This window comes from Rhamphochromis sp. 'chilingali', assembly GCF_963969265.1.
Source record: "Rhamphochromis sp. 'chilingali' genome assembly, chromosome: 10".
Taxonomy (NCBI): Eukaryota; Metazoa; Chordata; class Actinopteri; order Cichliformes; family Cichlidae; genus Rhamphochromis; species Rhamphochromis sp. 'chilingali'.
Window position 1 is genome coordinate 32,608,466 of NC_137937.1, and position 21,980 is coordinate 32,630,445.

Consider the following 21,980-nt stretch of genomic DNA (forward strand, 5'->3'; position numbering starts at 1 on the left):
GTAAAGCAGGATTTGGAGACTTCAGGGCAGCTCTCATCTCAAGAGCTTAGTGGCACTACTGAGACATGCATGCATACAAACGCACAAACGCACACAAGACTGTTACCTTCTCAGATTAGTTTTAAGCCTAATGCCAACATAAATGTAGGCGTTGGTGGATTGAGGGACAAATACTAGACAAATAAGTGGCCCATCCACCGACCTAAACCCTGGGCCAATTCTTACTCATTAGTTTATTTGAAGTGATTCGCTCTTGTTGCCTTAAAGCAACAACAGCTCAGAACCTTACAGTGGGTACTTTATTTGTGCTTTAGATGACTTATGATGAACTCTGCACAGATTACTTTGATGGACCTCTACATTTCTATCTCGCTTAAGCACCGTGGGGATGAAGTACAGATTAGAGATGAGCTAGTGTGCCTACGATCGTGACTTAAACTAATGCAGAGACAACAAATGTAATCGGCAGCTTTATCAGCAGAATGGGGTTTTTTTTTTGTTTGTTTTTGGGGGGTTTCCATTGTGTGAATGGAAAAAAAGAAATGTGGAAGACTTTTGGTCAGTAATCACATCCTTAAAGAAAAAAGGGAAAAAACTAAGTCCCCACTCTATAAAAAACTATGTCTGGATCGCCATAACTTTCACAGGAAGCATTTTAAAAATCATGCATAGAGCTAGAAAAGGCTCCGTGGCATTTGTCAGCTCTAGGTAAGATTGTCTGTTTACTACTGTGTGAGGGGGAGGGGGAAAAAAAGAAGAAGAAGTGTTGTTATGCTTCCTACCACTGATTACCCTGAAAATTCACATAATGTAAAATAAGGATGCAAGGATAGGGGAAAAAACATCTGCAGAACTCTTGATTTGACTGGCCAAAAACCCTCACAAAAAAACCCAACAAAAAACAAAGGATTCATGTTCCCTGTAACACAAACACTAAATAAGAATGGTGTTAACAGAAGCGCAAGATGAAAACATTTTTAAAGTATACTCCAAATAATATCAGCTGGATGTTCCACAACACTTGTGGATGATATTCTGCAGTCACATGATTTAAACTATTTAGAGGGGGGCAAAAAGGCACCGCTCAACAACAAAACTGTATTCCAGCTGTGAAACATAGTGGAGGCCAATATCATGGCTTGCTACCCCAGGGCCTGGATGCTTTGCAATAACTGAAGAAACTTTTAATTCAAATCTGAATCAAGAAATTTTACAAAAAAAAAAAATGTCAGGGGAGCAGTCCATGACCCTAAAACGTCAGAGAGGGTGAGTGATGCAAGACAATTACCCAAAACTCAAAAGCAAATGAACAACACGATGATTTAAAGAAAAAGAGAGCACAAGAGAGACAAATGTCTTGTTTACCAATGGCCGCTGTGCCATGACCTGAAGAGAGCTTGTCAATCAAGTCATCCAATAAATAAGCCAAACCCATATTTTACAAAGATGATTTCTCATCAAAACAGCTTGGGTTCACTATATTTTGTTAGTAATCAATGCCAAAAACTGGTTATTCCAAATGGTAAAGGATTCAAAAACGTTTGTTCTTGCAAATACACTGCCAGAATACATAACAAAAACAGGTTTAAGAACCAGCATTTAGACAGAAGATAATGTCACTGGGTCACTAATGGTGGTGTATAAAGTGCGCAATACTGTGTCTCCAGACAGCTTTTTTGATCATTCAAGACAGAAAACTTTGAATAAATCTCTAATTGTAAAATAATGCCACCCAAATGTTCCCGGTCACTACTGTCATTAACACATGTTGATAATCTTAAATTCTTTCAGCCTTTAAAAGATATTCACTGTTAAAATGCATTTTCAAAACAGCCATGAAAGTCCCTGAAAGACAATGCTTCAAAGCGTCACTCTGTGCTGTACTCTTATTGAAGTGAAATTGAAGGCTGATACCCATATCTTCCAAAAGGTCAAAGCGCAAGTATGTGTAAATTGTGTGTGACGTGGGTCCAGTGTTTTGAGTGAGTCTAGTGTATAAGAGATAATGTTACCAGCACATTGCTGCAGCTACTGTGAAGTACATCCCGAAAGGGGTGATTAAGTTACTGTAATCAACCATAAAGTGCCAAGACATGCCAATTCACTGTAACCAAAATAAGGTCCTGGTTCATCCAATATTACCATAGTGTTACCCAGTCCCTCTATTTAAGCAGAATTGGTCAGAACAGAACCTAAGACTTTAGTTATCTACTAGCAACGAATGCTATGAAATTTATTCCATTGCTTCATTTATGTTTATGCTCTTACACAATACTGAAGTTGAAATCCTGCCTCTGAAAGACGCATATTGTACTTTATATAAGCCTGCAATTATTGCAATTTCAATAATTTTAAAAATTCGGATTCAGGGGCACCTCCAGCAACAATGGCCCTAATGTTACTCGCAATGTCTATTACAGTAGAACGGCTCTCAATAGTCCCAAGTTACACAATGCACACTTGTGACAAAGCAGAGGAGGACGGCCCTTTTGTGTCTTACAGCTTTGTAGGTCAATGGCAATTTTAATCTCCACATTGATGTAGAAAAGCCATTTTCAATTATGTAGACCTACAGAGTGTTATGTAATGAGAATGGAACAAGCACAACCAAGACACATAAAAGCCTTCACACATGAGAATGATTTGGAGGCCTATTATATCTTTGGCTTTGGGCCTCTTAGACTTGAGAGGCCTAAAAACTTAATCTAATCTAAGACGTGGAGAGAGTAGTGATGAAAATGTATTGAAAATTTCAATAAACAAACAGTTAATTCATTTCTAAAGTAACTGAATGAAAAATAAAAAGATTTTCAGATAGAAACATTTTGCATTTAATTCCATGTAAATTTAAATCTTAAATTTAAAAAAGGTTTAATTTCTGTTTGACAATGTGTATTGGAATAAAAAAGTAAATGCAGGACAAAAAGAGTTCTGTGAAGATAGAAATGTTGGTTTGCTAAAAATAAAGTCATTACTTCTGATTGTTTGCACTGGAAAAACTGCTTCTATCCATCTCGGCACAGTGAAAGATAAAGCCAGCAAAATCAAATCACACAGATAATCTAACATAAGTCTCAGCATATACAAGGATCATCTTTGAAATGTTCTTTCCAAGACCTAAAAGTTCAGAGGAGATTATTCTGAGTTGCTTTGAAACATTTTTCCATCCAAGAAGCTACAAAAGTATTTTATCCTAATTTGGAGTCTTGTAAAGCAAATTCACAGTACCCAAGCCTCTCTATACGAGTGATTTTCATTTGTACTGAGGTAATGAAGTAGCCGACCTGTGTGGTATCTAAAACATCCCCCAATTAATGCATCACCAGCATACCTTGTGCGTTGGACACATGTGCACTTGTCTGAAAATGGTAATGAAAGCTAGGCATACTCACACATATGCAGGCACACAAACATACGCACAGCACTGGTCACACTCATTCTGCTGCACAAAGACCATCCTTCATTCACTGTGAAAGCTTTTTCAGAGAAATCCCATGAATACAGAGGGGTCGGTCTGTGTGTCTGTCCCTCTAGAGCAAAGCCTGGAGTTTTCTCATTAAAGCCATTCATCCTCTCTGGCAACTATCTGTGCTAGTGCCTTTTCAGCTGAACATTTTCTTCCAACCCTGTCAATAGTGTGTGTGGTCTACTGTCTTGTTTTTTTCCCCCCAAACTCACAGTCTCTCTCACACACTGTCTTTTTCCAAACCCCTCCTCCCTAAATAAATACAAACACACACACACACACACACACACACACACACACACACACACACACACACACTGAAACAAGTAAACACACTAAGAGCAGTGTCACAGAGCCCCATCACCAGGCTGCTAAATTATTCAACAGTCCCTCACAGCCAATTTTGCACATAAGAGAAAGTAAAAGGTGAAGAGCAGGAGGTTTATCTGTGGGCACGTCTGGCTGGGAGCTGTAGGATCAACAGGTTACAACCACACACACAACAAAGAAAGAAGTAGAGATGACGAGCAGGAGAAGAAAGCATTTAACTACAAAAGCTCAGTATTGAAGCTGTATTAATGAAAACAAGAACAGCAATTTAATGCATTTAATTGGCAATTTAAAATGTTGCCTCTCTCTCAGAAATATATGGAAGGTGGTGAGACCACCATTTTCATTGGAATAGGTTTTGTTCTGAACAGATTTCTGGTTTTAAACTTATTCAATCCTAACTGAACAATTCTAAAGTTTGCACCAAAAAAGTAAAGAACCACCCCAGCTGCTTTAAAAAAAATCCAAGCAAGAGTTAGAAGTTCTGTTTTTATTTTTAATTCCCAACAGAATAAAACATATTTCTAAATGTAAACTGCAGCACAGGATTTTCAGTTGTTTTTTTTATCTGACAGCTGCATTCACCACTGTTATCTTGATAGTTTTAAACGATAACTATGCCATACTGTGAAATATCTGCATAGATAATCTAGAGTTCAATAGTTAATTTTCCCCTTAATGAGGAAAAATATACACAGAAAATCTGATCTCAATACGGTAATAAAAACTTATTAAAGTATCAGAAAATATGTGTGAGAGCTCAGGTAGTATATGCACATTTCTACAAGTGGATAACATAACATTCAGAGGAATGGAAAATTAGGACCAAAATTTGTGACTGCTATGAGGGTAGGGTGACTGCTCCTATAATGCAATGGCCTTGTAAATATTTTACACCTAGATAGACATTCATTTCATAGTTGTGGTGCTTTTTGGCCAGTGTAGGCAACAGCAAATCAGTGTACTTGACTTCTTTATGGCACTTTTATGTTTGTCAGACATTCGGTTTGTCTGAGGATCCCACATCAAATATTTCCATGTAAATATTTTATCTACAAACTAAATCAGAACATCTGACAACTACTCACCTCACACTGGCTTTAAAAAACTGAACAGGCAGGAAGCTATAGCACGTTTTGTTTGTTTGTTTGTTTTTTGCGAGAACAAATTGCATCTTCCTTTGCAACAGTTTAAGTAAAGGTTTCTATTTACAGTTCAAATAAACAAAACTGATATGAAAAAAGCAAAGGGATTAAAGAGGTTAAAGATGGGCTATTAAAAGAATTGAGAACAAAAAAAGGAGGACAGGGAAGCATGCAGTCAACAAGGCCAACAAAGCACGAGACAACAGAGTTATTGAACTTTGACATCAAACACAGACACACCTTTGTTCCACTTTAAGGTGGATGAAAACATAACAGGATTTTTATGACTCTTTTCTACACATACAGACAGTGCCAGAGAATGAAGACTGTGTTTTGATATTTATGTTTTTTGAAGTAAAAATCTTCAGCACTTTCAACTTTGTTGTAATTTAATATTGATTTTGGTGTTTAATAAAGTATAGGCTCTAAAATTTTAACTAAAGAGAATAAATCTGTTTCTTTAACTGTTAAGATTCAGTATTAACACAGACATATGTCAAAATATAACCTTTTAGGAACTGGTATTACCATAACCAGTATAAAAATATTTTGAATCTTACCTAATCTCAGAAACAGTTAAGCTCCAGTGTGCTATTTTATGACCCTTACAGCTGCGTCATGGCAGCTTTCTGTTGTATATTTTATCTTCTATGACGTGCCTGCAATTAAAACATGTCTAAATGTGGGAGGTCCATGTTTATGTAATGCCTTTTCTCCTGGGCAATCATTTTGGTCAAACTCTATTTTTTTGAAAACCCTCGTAGGCCCTGCACAGGATCAGTTCATTATTTTAAAAGCACGACTCCACCAGCGCCACCTCCTCTAAGCTGACTCACTGAACAAACACCAACATGCACATGTTGGATTTATGCAAATTATATCCAAAACATTCAATTAATCTGAAGCGGTTTGCAGGGTTTGCGCGCACCTTAGCAACAATGACTTACTCATGGTCCCCAGGAGAACGTGATGTTAATAAATAAATATAAATACAACCATAAAATAATACTTGAATTAGCCCCAGGGCTCACACTAACCTAGATATTCTCTTTTTAGTTTGGACAAAATTTGTACGCTGGCTTTGGGCTGTGTGTCAGTATGAGTATGTACAGTATGAGTCAGTAAAAGTACACTTTCCTGCAAATTACTTTTTAAAATTATTAAGGTATTAGTGTCTTTGCATCTTTTACAGTTTTACAATGGAAAAAACCCATCTACGGCCATATTAATAGCTATAATTACCTGGTTGGAATATTCTAAATCTTAATATTGCAAACATTAAATTTTCTACAGTAAAACAGAAGCTACAACATTTTTAGCAGCTTCTAAATAAGCAATCAAAACTTTTACATCATTTATGTTTTGAAATTTAAACACTAAATTGATTTATAGATTTTCACAGGCAAATGTATAATGTGGTAAGTGAGGGTAAGCATAATTTGAGAAAAAAAATCCTTCCACATGGGCAACCTGTAATTTCTATGGTTTTGATTCACCTAAGACAGGTCCAAGCAAAAAGCCCGAAGACAACCATAAAAAAGGGTATGGAATGATTGCATGCTATGCCAAGGATGATGGCATTTGGTTTTGAACCACACTGAATCAAAATTTTAACTGGTTCTTCTTCTGCACATGCTCCATTCCTCTCCCTAGTTTCAAAAAAATTGTTTTTATTGTAATCTTTTAATGTATTCTTGCTCATACAAATAGATTGACAAACACATAACTGTATACATATATCTGCCCTGTATCTCACCTTGAAACAAAAAAAGCATGTATTTCAGACGATTTCCACTTCACTAGGCCTCTACTGCTTTTGAATGCTTTAACAAAAGTGGCATAACCAAAAAACTACAGTCACATGAGCAGAGCAAATTATTCTTTCAGAGTATAGTATGAAGGACATTTACTGTAATGATGTCATGACTAAATATATACCCATAGTTTGCCTATGATAATGGGTGGGTGAAAGGCAAATCATGGGGCCCAGCACGTTGATATTTTTCCACCATGTTTTCACACCTAAAGAAATCAACTGAACCAAGACCCATAGTTTTCAATTTACACAAGTCGAAAATGATATTACAGTTACTGTGTGAAATGCTTAAAATGTTCATTTTAAAAGCCATTTCTGGTGCTAATGTAGTTTAGGTAAGAAAATAGGAAAGTAACAAATTTACTTTGAAGTAAAACCAGGGCTTTGTGTGTCTTTAAATCATTAGGGGAAAAATCCCTTTTTTGATTCACAAAAAAAGGAAAACAATTAGGCGTAAATGCCTTTTGGTCAAAGAGGTCTCAGCATTCAGGTACCAAGCTGTTACTGGCACTCTGTGACACACTGGACTGCTTTTGGTTGTAAACTGGTATAAACGTGTGTAACATCCACCGCCATTGGGCATATCTATGCAGGCTCAGCTGGGGCTGGATGACTAGATAGGCCATATCGACTAGGCAATAACCATGGGACTGTTTATGACACTATCAATTCTCAACTGTATTGATTTTCATTGTGGTTGAAAAAAATATTCTTCCGTTCCACACATAAACACACAAGAGCTGTGGATAGTTGCTCAGGTGGTAGAGTGGATTGTCCACTAATTATTTGATACCCAGCTCCTTTACATGCCAATGGGCAAGATACTGAACTCAAGATTGCTCCAAATAGCAAACCAGAACCTTTCTCTGTTGTCAGTAATGTGTTTCAGTGTTTCAATGAGCAGTCAATAAAGTACTTTCCAGCACTACTAAGGCTAAAATGAAATACATAATTTGCCTTCTGTTGAATACGCCCCCCCCCCCCCATCAAGTTTTTCAGATGGGCTGTATTGTTGCATAATTCCAATAAAAAATAAAAAATAAAACTAAGAAAAAACACACCCACAGCACAAACACAGAGGAGATATCCAGTTCACTTAGGCAATAAGGCCTTACAGACGCCATTAATATTTAAAGGAATATGATTTGAATTCTTTACTTAAAACATGACATGGCAAGTACTGATAACTGAGGAATTTTACACACTACTGTACTCATCAATTTTAAGTTCTTCAGAGACTTGAACACTCTTTGCTCTTTGAGTCTCTTAGCAATAGCCTTCACTAGGCATGTCCTTGAGACCACAGTAACAAGTGGTAGTGGTCAGATGCCCACACCAGACAGTGAATCATCCAACTGCTGTAGCCCCATTCTGCTTTCCCAAAAGGCCATGCAAAATGCATGAGCTTGAACGTATGAGAAAATGCTCACACACAAACACTTTGTACATAAACACAGTCACACAAGAATACACAGTCACTACATGAAAGTATAGTCACTGAGGAAGGTGCACGAAAACACACAGACAGGGATTTTAACTTGTGGAAGTACACATCAGCTGATCTAGTTTTAAATGTGCGCATGCACATGTATAGTGAGGGGCTGAGTTGAGTGAAGTGCTACTCTAAAGCCCAACAGGATTTTCCAATCAAGCAGCAGAAAGATTAATAGAGGCCTACTGCATGCTTTATGGTGAAAGCCGTGCAAAAGAGAAGTCATTACACTGAGTAGGACATGTAGCCGCTACTTGCTGAGTTTTGTTCATAATGAAATTTTAATAAGAGCAAAATTTAATAGGCAAGTTGAGCTGCCATTAGCTGGGAATGACTGGAGCTCCAGTGCCATCATTGGAACTCAAACTACTACGGTCTTTGCATATGAGCATTTGCCTCCAACAGGGTGAGTGAATCAGATTTCCCTAAATTCTGTAATCTGGTGCAAGAGACTTAGAACAAAGATTCAGATTCCTTGCCTGGAGAAGTATCTTAATCTTTTCAGTGGCCTTCTTTTCTTAATCTGCCGAGCAAGGTTTGTCGAATTCAGAGCAATACTGCCTTCTTTTCAGACAAAGCCAAAGCAATGAACATGAGTCTACACTAAATCTCACAGCTCAGTGAATGGATTCCATTTAAGACTCCTATGTGGGACAGATGAGACACTCTTTCTGACTTTCTTGAAGGCCGTGTTCTTGGAGGAATAGCAATGATGTCATGCAGTCTTTTGTTGAGGCCTCATGGGATGTTGCATATCACAGTTATACATTAATGGGTAGGCCTCCCAAAGATGTCAGCCTTATAATAGACTGAATAAAGCTGTCCTGCAAGCGCTAGCGTACCACTGCCGTTAACCGTGAAAAAAAACAAAATAATGATTAAAAAAAAAAATTTATAAGGAGTAGGGCCATAAGAGGTGTGTGTCAAAGCCTGCATGTTGTTCTAGACAAACACAACAAACTTTGCTTGCTCATGTCACAGTGCCTCAACTGATTTAGTTTTATGTTAATGAGAATCAAAGGGAACATGTATTTTTCTTGATTGATAATCTGTCAAAAGTATGTCTCAGTGCATACAACACATCAGGAGAAACAGAACCTATAACCTTTTTTTCTTTACTCTGCCTTTTAAAAAGAAAAGACAGCATGCTAAAGTAAAATGAAAGAGAAAGATGAAGGGAGGAAATTAAGCAGAGGAAACCCCAAAAAGGAAACATGCATCTAGGCCACTGAGTCATTTCCCGTGTGTTTTGCTTTTTCCTCTTCTTTTTTCAAATATACACTGACAGTATAAATTATGTACATCATCATTGGAGTTTACACAGAGTGGGAGAGGGCCCATGGGTTTTAAGCTTTAGGATTTCAGCTTTTATCCCCTGTAAAGTCTGCCCGCAATTAATCTGGGAATTAATTCAGGTTCAGAACTTAGCCTCCCCCTTTCCTCTTTTAGATCTTTACTGATTCATCCAAGCCTCTTTTACTCACACTCAAAAAAAAAAAAAAAAAAAAAAAAAACCGACATGGGGAATAAATGTGATATCTTCCCCATGGAGGCCAGATTTTACCCATACAAATAACTTAAAGGTAGCACCAATGTTATAGAGAATTTTATTTAAAAAGTTAATGATTTGTATTTTTATGCCATATCGTGATGAGGATGGTTCTGCATATATGTGCATCTATTAAGGAGATGTGGTTGGTCTGGTCAATTATGAAGAGAAATAAAAAATAAGAAATTACGTAACACTTCCTGCTGCACTTAAATGGAGCATGGTTCAGTGATCCAGCTGCAACAAGTGCTACCAGTAAACATTCTAAGTCGAGATTTTATGAAGTGCCTCGCAGTATTCAAGACTGAACAAGGTAGATGAGATCAGGAGTACAACCAGAACCAAGCTCAACAGTTTCATCAACATTCACACGGTTCTGCACTTTGATTCTGTTCCCCAGGGCCAGAATGGCAGTGCTAAGTTTAACTATAATGACCTAAGCCATCCGAGGGAGGAGATTCATTGCAAAAGTCCTAATCTGTTGTATGTATTATTGTGCCAGTGCATGCCCACTCCAAGCTATTTCTATGTGGCTTTTTTGGCCACACCAGCAAAATTATGACTCCTAATTTGCCCTACATGCCAGAATTGAGTCCAAGTATATTTGTTCTGATTTTTACATAAATTATGTCCACTTATTTCTTTTCAGCTGTCTCTCAGAAATGAAACGACTGCCATTTTGCTGTTCTCAGTTTCACTTTGTATCTCCTCTTCTTGGAGGTGCAGGCACACACAAACACACATAGTGTAACAGAGTGCAGAGGAGAGCAACAAAAAAGCAGTCAGATACTCATCACAATAGGGGGCATCAGGTGACTCATAGCCTGCAAAAGCTACCCAGTGTTTTTTTTGTTTTTTTTTAAAGGCTAAAGGTGTTAACAATCTTTTCACGCTTGTGTTTCATGTTCAAACAGTAATGTTGGAAATGAAATGTAAAAGGGGGAAAGGTGTGGATATATAGGCAGCACGGTGGCACGGTGGTTAGCACTGTTGCCGCACAGCAAGAAGGTCCTGAGTTCAATTCCACCATCAGGCCGGGGTCTTTCTGTGTGGAGTTTGCATGTTCTCCCCGTGTTTGCGTGGGTTCTCTCCGGGTACTCCGGCTTCCTCCCACCGTCCAAAGACATGCAGCTTGTGGGGATAGGTTAATTGATTAATCCAAATTGTCACTAGGTGTGAATGTGTGAGTGAATGTGAGTGTGAATGGTTGTCTGTCCCTGTGTGTTAGCCCTGCGACAGACTGGCGACCTGTCCAGGGTGTACCCCGCCTTTCGCCCTATGACAGCTGGGATAGGCTCCAGCGCCCCCCGCGACCCTGAAAAGGATAAGCGGAAGCGAATGGATGGATGGTGTGGCTATATATTCCAGTCTGAGATGGTCATGCTCTAGAGCAGTACTCAGTGGTCCTGAATTTTGTATATAGCACTTCTAAACTTTTATTTTCCGAAGTTATATCTAGAAAAAAAAGGAAATTCTCCTTTGATTGATGAATTATTTTAACAACTAATGTATTATTAAAATGTTTTTATCATTTAATTTTATGCCCACAGATTTAGTTTTAATTAGCTGTTAACTGACAATCAGGTAGTTCTCGCAGCAAGATCTGTAATACTAACAATCTCAATTTCATTGTACTTTTTATGTGATCCATTATTAGAACCAGATGGAAAAAGCTAAAAACCATTGTGTGCAGCCTAGCTGTATGCAACTATCACAATCACAATTTTGAAGGTATTCAGCCTCATTTCCTGCTCCAGGACACATGTAGAAAAATAGCAGTGCTAGACAGATTTTAAGAACAGTGTCATTAATCAGTAAATCACCCTGAGCTTTTTTTTTGTAATTATCCTGGTGTTTTCCCATCATTTCTAGCTTTGACTGGTAGTCCAGGTTGCTGCTCCTGGTGGGACCTATTAAGTTCTTCAACGCCTCTGGCACCATGTCACTTTGGAATTGGTAAAGTCTTACTATCCCTGCATCTCTGCTTTAATTGTGCACTGTGATATCACTGGTACACACTGATAGAAGGTCATGAACCATGTGGTCAACAAAACTCTACAGTTCTTTATGTGTTGCCAAATCAATAATTAATCATGTGCGTTTTTGTATTGCAAATATTTTTTGGTACAGGGAAGTGGCATAAATAAATAACAGGAACATTTTGTAACAAATAGCCAAATATATCACAGTCAGAGAAAGGATGTTTTCATGTTAGAAGAGGAATAAAAAGGAGTGGCAGACCAACAGAAGCTTTTAGACTTGATGAATATCAAGTACTGACCAATGCAGTGCCTGCAGCTGGTTCTCTGTTTCATTTATTATCAGAGCAGTCATGTGTAATGGAGTACCAATGCTCAGCACAGCTCATTTAATTTCTCTATACAATGGACAGTTTGAAAGCTAATCAATGAATAACTTCTTAATTATACTGTGTATTATAATAATCACAACTTAAACAAGCAACTTGAAGCTTGGCATCTAATCCAGCAGTAATATTGGCTTGATACTTCATTCTAAATTGTTTATGAAAGCACAATAGGCTTTCCTATCTGACATGGCTCCTGTATCATACCAGGAAACAATAGCTGGACGCGGGTCAGGCTGGCTACCGTCTATGACAACCCAGTGAGGGTGTGTGCATGTCGGCTTCTTTGATACCCTCTTGGCCTAACAATGCAAGTACTTCCTATCTAGCAGTCTGGGACGATATCATCCTTGCAATTATGCTAAGGTTTGCAGCCTTCTGGGTCATGATGAGAGCCTGTGTGTGAGAGAGTGAGTGAGTAAACTATAATGACTGAGGGAAGCAGTGGGGCTGGGTGTTGACTGGTAAGTCGCAGTGTAATTGGACAATTGTTCAGTTTAACCCCAGGCTCTCAGGGTTCATAAAGGCATCAAAAGCTCTCCTGGTAAATACTATTAAGCAAGAAAGGGGTGGCTGAAGTACTTACTTTGGCTGGCCTTACATTTTTTTCCATGAGAAACTCCTATGTTCCTCATTCATTATGACACACAACAGTCCGGTTGATGAATACAGAGATAACACAAAAAGCTTGGCTGGAAAGTAGCAACTATGGGAAGAGACGCAAGTGCAAGAGAAATTCAGTGTTGTTTCTTAGTCCAACCTCCATGCCTTGTTTGTCCTAATGTTTTCTTGCCTTTTAAAGAAGTGCCTGTGAAAGAAGCCAGGCTGAAATACAGAGTTAGCTAAAAATGAAAAATAAAACTCACATTTATCTTGATACACTGCTGGCTGGTGACAGCACGGTACAATCTCCCCCAGCTTCATCAGAAACAAATCTCCACTTGACCCAATGGAGGCTGTCCAGTCACAGTATTAGAGCTGCACAGAGCTTGGGCAGAGGCCTAGATTCCCTTGGGACCAGGGCGTTTTTGGCATGCACTTTGGTAGCTCACATGATGAGAAGTTATCAAACATTCACATCATGTTAGGTAGCACTACTGATCCTAGATGCCCTATAGATCTTTCAGAAGTGCTATGGAATAAAAGCTATTATAATGGTCACTGCTGGTCACTGTTGACCACAGCATCCACAATTTTGCCAACATGAAGGTTCTGAACCTTCACACCAATGAAAAGTGCTCTGAAATAAATGAATGAAGTTTTGAGACATGTTAGCAAAAGTGCTGAGTGAAAAATTATGGTGAATAACTGTGTGACACAAAAGCGCTTTGAGCAGCCAAAGGAAGCTCCCAAAATAGATGTGGTGCGGTGCATTACCTCACCCCCACTCACATCAGTAAATGTGTCCATCACATTCATGCATCCTAAGCCCTGCTGACATGCCCCACTCTATGAAGCTCACAGTGCATACTAGAGTTTCCCCAGTTGGCTTGCATGCAGGGGAGAGTCAGCAGAACAGAGGCAAATGGTAGGCCTATGACATGACACTTTCAATTTTTTAAAGACCCATATTACAGTGAACCATGTAGTTCTAAAAATAGTCCAGTCTGAGTCTTTTCCGCCATTCTGCCAGGCTAAATTAAGCCTTAGGCCCAGGAGGGGTAGTGGTGGGCAGAGATAAGACAAGTCAGCCATCAGCATTGGTAATGTCTCTTTGGGTGATGGTGATGGCTCCTCATAATTCCTCAGCACTTCAACTTGGCCTAGTCATAGAAGAGCAGGGATAGGCTTGCACATTTCACGAAAAAAAAAAAAAAAAAAAAAAAAAAAAAGGGAGACAGATGTAGTTGGACATAATAGGGGTTGAAAAGAGGGTGGGTAGGGGGGCCTACTCATGGTCACAGCTGCAACCTCGCCAGGGGATTGGATGCGCACTTCTAATAAAGCTCTGTAATCAAGTCACTCGTGCTAACCTCCCACACCCACAGAGGCTAACTTGCCAAAATGCCTATCTTGTGACACAATTTGAAAAAAAAAAACAAAAAAAACAATGAAGGAAACAATGGACATGTAGTACATTAGGAAGAATGACGTATTTAACAACCAATATGTGGTGCATAATAGTATGCAGCACATACATTATTGTGCTCAGTGAAGAAATTGAGCCAGATGCTACACTAGTGAAAAGCCTATAAAATCCAATAGGAATTTCCAGATGAATAAGCACACACATACTTAGATCAGAACTGCTGCAATAATTACCTTTTTAGGTGTGCAATATTTTCATTGTGAAAACTTCAGTGGGCGACAGCTGAATACTTCTGCTCAAGATCTAAAGTGGTTGGTCTGACTAATACAGTTTTCAGCTGTGCAAGGTGGCAAGTAAACAGCAGAAGTGGCACACTCACTGGGGAGGCATTTGTTGATGAGACATCTGCTGGGCCGTGGCTTCCCCCCTCTGAGACAGCTTTCAGTAGACCAAGGCCATGACTCAGGTCTGCACCAGCTGCTGGGCCTTGACTAGATCCATTTCACATTTTTCCCCATGATGGTCAGTGGTGCAAATACGCCATTGCCATAAAAATCCAGAAGTGATGCCAATAAAAGAAACTATGAGCTGGACATGAATCAACAGATGGTTTATAAAAAGGGCATTTGCTTTGAGGAACTAACCATCTTCACATTTAATTAAATAGACACTCTTAGTTGGACACAAACGCTGCTTTAATGCACACCAAAAGAAGATTTAGGAACGCACCCACTGTGAACATGCACACGTGTACCGTAGGTAGTTCTGACTGGCTAATCAAACAAAGTGCTTCTATAGATTAATCCTGCTAACACATATCTGTGCTGGTACTCTCTCTTGCTGGCTTCACAAGACTATGATCTTGCAGCAGTACAGAGTTTTGCTGTCAACTGAAATCATCATTAAAAGCAGTACGCATGAACACATCAGTGGTGGGGGGAGAAACGGCATAATTCTCCTTACTATCTGAGACAACATTCCTGTATCAGACATCCTAAACCAGATCACTGCATAACATTAAGCCTGACAGAAGCCCTTTAATATTGATGTGCCCTGCCACTGTAGCATAAACCACCAAACTGCTGTGGCACTGGATAACTGACAATTCTGTAATATAGGTTTCAAAAGTCAGCCTTTCATCATGTGAAAGGAAAAAGCTTTTCACTTCAACAGGTTTCACCTAGAAGCAAATTCAGCTCTTTCTCATTGAGGGGTTAAATTGTTGTAAAATATCACAATTGCTGTTTCAAATATGTGGATATGACAATGCCAATAACCTTATTACATAATTGTTTCCAAACTGTAAGAGGCCTACCAGTAGGCTTGTCTAGGTTTTTCAAAAGAACAGGTCAACTCGATAACTTTAACATTCACATAGGGGGACTGGGAGTTTAATTTCTCGATTATAGCTGATACAGTTAAACTCTTCCCATTGATAAGTTTTTGGGTTGTTTTTTAAAAAAATCCCATCTTGTGTAAAGCTAGTAGAGGGCTTCAGTGGCTTCTAGTTTCTCTGAAATAAAACAAATCAGGATTTCACTGAGACAGACAGAGATTGCATTAGACGCTGCAGCATATTACAAGACCTATAAAGGGCACATAGAAGTCAGGACAACTGTTATAACTAATGTAGTCTGTTTTATAAGATGGCAGTATCTGTTGTACAGATAATCTGCTGCAGCCCATTGTACATCCCAATGACATGTGGACAGACCCAGAAGAAGCAAGCCCCGTCTGTCATAAAAGACTGGGAACTGTGGTTTCCATTCTGCTGAGTCCATTTCCTCTTTGTGACATTAATGCAATAATTTGAAGATCCCAACAGAATAAATTCTCTCATTAGGATAAGGGATTTGGCTATGGAGTAGAACAACAGAGTCAGAGCACACTAAGCCATCATATCTCTCACTCTCTCTCTCCAGCATGTTGAATCCTTGCAGGTTTGAATTAGATTACTAATTTTGAGGCTGTCCTTCCCCACTGTTCTATTTCATGATGCCTTGCCTTCTTGAAAGCACTAACTGATTTCCTGAATTCATGAGAATACAGACACACACACGCGCACACACGCACCTCTGTCTCCTCTACATCTGTGCACTGAGTATTTGTTTAAATAGTTTAGATTAAATTAAAAAAATTAAACAATTAAAAAAATTAACAAGATAAAAACAAATAAACATGCAAACAAACAAACAGGAAAACACTCATTTTGTTAATATACAAGGTAATTTATACCCAAACAACTTTTCTTTTTTTTTTTTAACATTAAAGACAAAACATTCTGTGAACATTGTAAAAATGGGTATAGGATGGCTGTTGCTCACTTCACACTGATTTCCTATTAGATTTTAATATATGTGTTATTCTATCTAGTGGAAGAATTGACATTATTTATCTTATCCTGTGGGTAATATTTGGTTTTTTCCCCCACCCAAAAAACACGTCACAATTAGCTCTTTGGCATTCAAACAACTGAGGTTCATTAATTGTTCTTCATTTTAATTGCAGTCGTGTCCTCCTGGCTACAAACAGAAAAGAAAAAGCTTGAGGTTTAGTGGAATTTCTTTTGAAATCATTTTAGCATATATCACTCCGACCCATTCCAAAAATGTTTTAATCTTTCTACACTGTCACAGTAAAAGCACTTCTTGAGCCTCTTTTAGTGCTTACATAGATCCCTTTTCACTTTGTGGTTTGATCTGAAATGTGAACTAAAATACTATGTCCATCATTATCTGTGCACCATTATGCTACATGTACCTTTAACATCTAGTCTATGTTGTGACTGGGATCGAAACATTCAGAGAAAATGGCACAATCAAAATCATAAAAGGAGATACCAATAAGGAAGTGTGACACTTTCTGTTCCCTATGTCAGTGGAACTGCGATTGGGTGGTCGATGAACCGATTAGATGTGAATGATGTGAAAAACGGACAAAACACACTTGCACAACAGTGACGTATTTGCCCTTTGAACAAAACCGAAGTAGGGCAGAGAAACTCGGACATAGCACAGAAAGACAAACTTGACAGATGTTATAAAGGGGAACTGACATCAGTTTTACAATACTCACTTAACATTATCTCAAGATGAGTAAACCACTGTGTAAAACTACAGTGTGCAAAATTGATTCACACAGGGTTTTCATCTACAGTGCATCATTCCTAAGCTAAATGACATAACAGAAAAAAAAAAAGAAAAAAAATACTACAAATCGATGTGAATGGCATGCAGGTGCAGTGTCATAATACAGGATTAAATTCCCGCGATCCATGCCTGAAATTGAGTGGGCAGGCTTCTTAAAATAAATCTTTACAAATGACACAGTTTAGCAGTCAAACACGGGTCTGCTTCCTCTCACTCATGCGCTCTACACACAAGAGATGACATCATATTGGGTCAGCTTGGGTTTTAGTGCTCAGCTTGCTATCTACATCTGCCATTTCGAGCGCGCCGTATTAGCCTACAGTTACTTTTAACTACTGCCCATTTAATGGAGCACCGTCTCGTGTGCAGGTGAAGATGTCCGGTACAATTCAAGCCATGAATGACTTATATAATAAAACAATGAATGACGTACCGTTGTTGTCTTTGCATTAAATTAGTGCAGTCTAATCCTACAATCTAAATCCTAAACCCCCCACAAAAGCAGAACAAAACAGGGTGTGCAGATCATGATCGCCTGTGTAAAAAGGCTTCAGATAGACGTAGTAAAAGTATGCGTAGTGTCATGCATAGTGGACGTTACACTGTCTCAACCGAAAGCCATTGTGACCGTGCGTTGATAGTAAAAGCTCACTCACAACAATGTGCAATGGAAGGTACCACAGTCATTTTGGACGTGACAGATTCAAACGGACTGACACTCACACTGCGTGAGACTGCTAAAATAACACCATGGACAAGTTTATACACCACCCAGCCACCTTGTCTGTTGCAAAAAAAAAAAAACCCCAAACGTTCACTTCACTACAAGCTGTCATTCGTTTTCTCAGCATACTCACCCCCCGAGGAACAAACCAAACAGCAAAGCTTCTTCTTCGTCAGTTCACAGCGTAAAAAAATACCCACAATTCAGCCTAGGCTTTAAAAAGGTGCAATAACGAGCAAACGTGCACACTTCGTTAAAGCCGTTAAAAACCAAACCTACGCACTTAACCCCAGCGAGCTGATGCTTGTCTCAGTACTCACCACCTCTGAGTTGCGTTCAAACAACAAGCCGAACAACGTCGAAAACAGGCGATGATAGTCATTACCAACTTCAGGTGCAACCTAATCGACACTACTACTCCTTTGTATCCACTTTTACCGCTTTGACATTTAGCTACAGTAGCTCAGCCGTTGAGCCAAGAGGAAGTGTCATTTTCAGTTCTCAGCGCGCGAGGCTTTTAGCACGAGCTGTTAACCGTTACAGTGGATGGGGACAAACGTTGACAGCAGCGCAACAGCAGAGTGAAAAAACTACTCACCTTTTGTAAAATTCGTCCTTGGTGAAAACCGTACGCACTTCAGGGTTATTTTGTCCGACTCTAGAGATTTCGCTGTGACTTCTCGAAGTGCTGTCAGTTGGTCTAGACTTCCTGAATGACGGAGCAGCAGGAGCACAACCCCTAGCCCGTGTTTGACAGCCACTCTGACAGACAGGCGGAAATAAAGTTGCCTCGTGTTGGGAACCGACCGCTGGAGGATGTGCGCTCTGCGCGCTTGGTATTTTCCACATAATATATATCTGACTGATTGTTTTGCGTGTACTTTATGCTCAGTTGTTTTGTCCGAATTCAATACAAATTTTTAAAGTATGAATCATTCTTACAGTGGCGCAGCATTCAAAAATAAAGATATTAATAAAGAATTTATTAAAAGTGAACGACCAACGATCCTTTATCCAATTTCCTTTGCAAATCATTAAAGATGCATGGACTGAGTCATCCCGATTCTGTTGCAACTTCAGAGATGGCAAGCCAGCTAGTCTGCTAAATATGCTCAGTACGATGATGCCACCTGCTGTTGTACTTTGGAAGTTTAACTGTAAAATTATTGAGTTTATTCTGCATCAGGGCCGTTTCCAGTAGTTTTTGCAATAGGATGGCCGGGGGAGCGGGGAGACCAATGAAAACCAGTGGAGGAGTAGGATGGGGCACAGGAAACCACAATATTTGATCCGAAACGAATACCGCGTATTCACTAGCAAGGACTTCAACCTCGGATGCAAATGAAGAATATTTGCTGATAATGATTACTGGCTCCTGGCCTAACAGATTCCACTGATACCTTTTGGATGACAAACAGAGGAAAAATGGGGAGGGAGTGTGCGGCGTGGAAATGAGGACATGTGTAGGCATAGATGTAAGGTGAGGAGAATGTGTGGATTGTAGTTTCGTTCCTTAATATGATAATAAAAATGAACTCAAGTATTATAATTTTCAGGCTTATACAGACCTGTTTCCTAATACAGACATTATGCCAGAAGTGGCACTTGAGAGTATAAAAATCGAGATCTGTTTAAATTAATTCCATTCTACTGAATAGCTGTTTTGTAATGTGGAGAAACAAGTATTCAGACCATCAATAAAAAAAGTTGTATTCTTACTTATTTTCCCCAATAAATCAAAAGTTTTACTTTTGATTGTTTAAAAGGAACAGTGTGTCATGGTCCTGGGTCTTTTGACCCAGCGTTTTAAGTTTGAGTTTATTTTGTTCATTAGGTTATCTAAGTTCATTTGGTTATTAGACTCCTTGTGTTTTCTTCCCCTGTATTTAAGCTTCCCCTCACCCTTCGTGTTTCATGCTGCGTGTCTTATGTTATCAAGTTTGTATTATTATGCCTAAGTGTTTCTAGTTATTATTTTCCCCTCGTGTTTCCAACCATGTTAAATCTCCCCTGCTCTTCATGCGTTTCATGTCTGTGTCTTACGTTGTCAAGTTCGGGTTGTCATGTCTATGTCTCATTATGTTTCCTGTTTTATTGTGAAGAGGTCTGGTGTTCTGTGTTCATCATGTTCAGTTTTACTCTCCCACTGTGACGTCATTATGTTCATGTGTGCCAGCTGTTTCCTCATGTGTCTCCACTTCCCCTAATCACCTCCTGTGTATTTAAGTCCTCTGTTTTCAGTGTGTGATTGTCAGGTCGTCGGTTGTCCACGCCATGTTTCCTATGCCATGCTTCCAAGTTTCGTGTCTAGGTTTTTCTTATTGTTTGTTTAGATTTCCCAGTTTAGGTTTGTGTTAATTTTGCTTCAGTTTGCCTTGCCCTTTGTTTGTACCTTTTTTTCCAGCCATATTAAACGGCTCGCCTTTTGTTAACATTCAAGTTTTGTTCCCTGTTCCTTGGAGTCTGCATTTTGGGTCCTTTTTCAATTCATACAGTCTGCCCTCGCCAGACTGTGACACAGTGCATGTTAATGGACATCATATAGACATATAAAATGTAGACATGCCAGATTTTTTACCCAAAACTACTAATTTACATCATTACTACTTGGGCAGGTAACATGAAACTATGGAAAATACTGTAAAAATACAAACAGACCTGAAAACACAGATTGTAAAACAATACATCATGTTAAGTTAAAAGCAATCACAGATATGGTTTGCCATCAGCCATTGCTTGAGTTATGCCCTAAACATAGGATCTTTACAGTGTCTCTTTGTTGTAACTGGTAAACTATTTAAACATTTATTTCTCTTTTCTCTTCTATAAATGTGAAGTGCCTTTCTCTTCTAGAGGTAGGCCTAGTAACACTCCCAACATCAATTCTTTGTTAATAAATTCATTTTAAGGCAGAATTAATTTAATTAATGTAAATGTATTTAGCATTACTGCCTATTAGTGCAAGCAAAAGTGCTTGCAGAATCATATGCTTTGTAACACTCATTCACAATTAATGATTTATTATCGTGTCACTTTGGTGTTGATTAATTAATCATATTCTGCTGGGTAACTTTATCTACAGTAGATTTATGTTAGAAATCTGAAAATATAATAACTAACTCAAGCTTTAAAATACATTTTATGGAGTAAAAAATACACTATATGTATAAAAGTATTTGGGCACACCTCCTAATTGTTCTTAATTCAGATAATTTCAGTCCCATAGCCACAGGTCCACAAAACTCAAGAAGCCACACGGAGTACACACAATGGCACACCCTGCCTTTACAAATATTTGTGAAAGAATGGGTCATTCAGTAAATTTGAGCATGCCTCTGTGGGAAGTCCATTTGTGAATTTTCTTCCATTCATTTATACCACTAAATGGTGTTGTTGCAAAGCCACACTTGCCACAGTAACTCAGCCACACAGCGGTACACCATGTAAAGGTTACAAAGCAGGGTCACAAAGTGCTGAGGCACAGAGTTGCAACTGTCCCTTAGTATTAAAATCAAAACTGTGCATCAGGAATTTCGTGGTATGGATTTCCATGGCCGCTTACCTCCTGCAGGTGCAGGTGGCCCAGTATTTTTGTCCATATAATGTATCATATTTGAATTCAAAATATACTGGAGTAGAGCGTCTCATGTTTTGATAAAGTTAAGTACCAAAGTGCATTACTGAAGTGCAAGCTGTCTTCGAGTAGAACTGGGCATTATATGATTAACAGTATTCTCGTCCACTGGCATCACTGGGATCACACTATCACTTTTTATGTCTGTCCAAGTACAACACTGAAGACACCACCTGATAAATTTGCTGTTAAAATGATAACATTTCACCAATTATTTGACAGAATTATTTCACTAATTTAGTCAAATTCATATCTAATGACCAAAAACAATGCCAAAATGA

General features: G+C 38.8%; 1 protein-coding gene across 4 annotated transcripts in view; it reads right to left on the bottom strand.

Moving 5' to 3' along the window:
• The window catches only part of taok3a (TAO kinase 3a), a 61,938-nt gene extending 43,124 nt beyond the window's left edge, over positions 1 to 18,814 (bottom strand). For 2 of the 4 annotated variants that reach the window (XM_080894230.1, XM_080894232.1), the window contains exon 1: positions 18,664 to 18,814. The gene's annotated coding sequence lies outside the window, so the exon portion shown is untranslated. Of the gene's footprint in view, positions 1 to 3,392; positions 3,624 to 18,663 lie in introns of those variants that run through there. The other 2 variants (XM_080894233.1, XM_080894231.1) reach the window with 2 other exon arrangements.
• Positions 18,815 to 21,980: the final 3,166 nt, after the last annotated feature.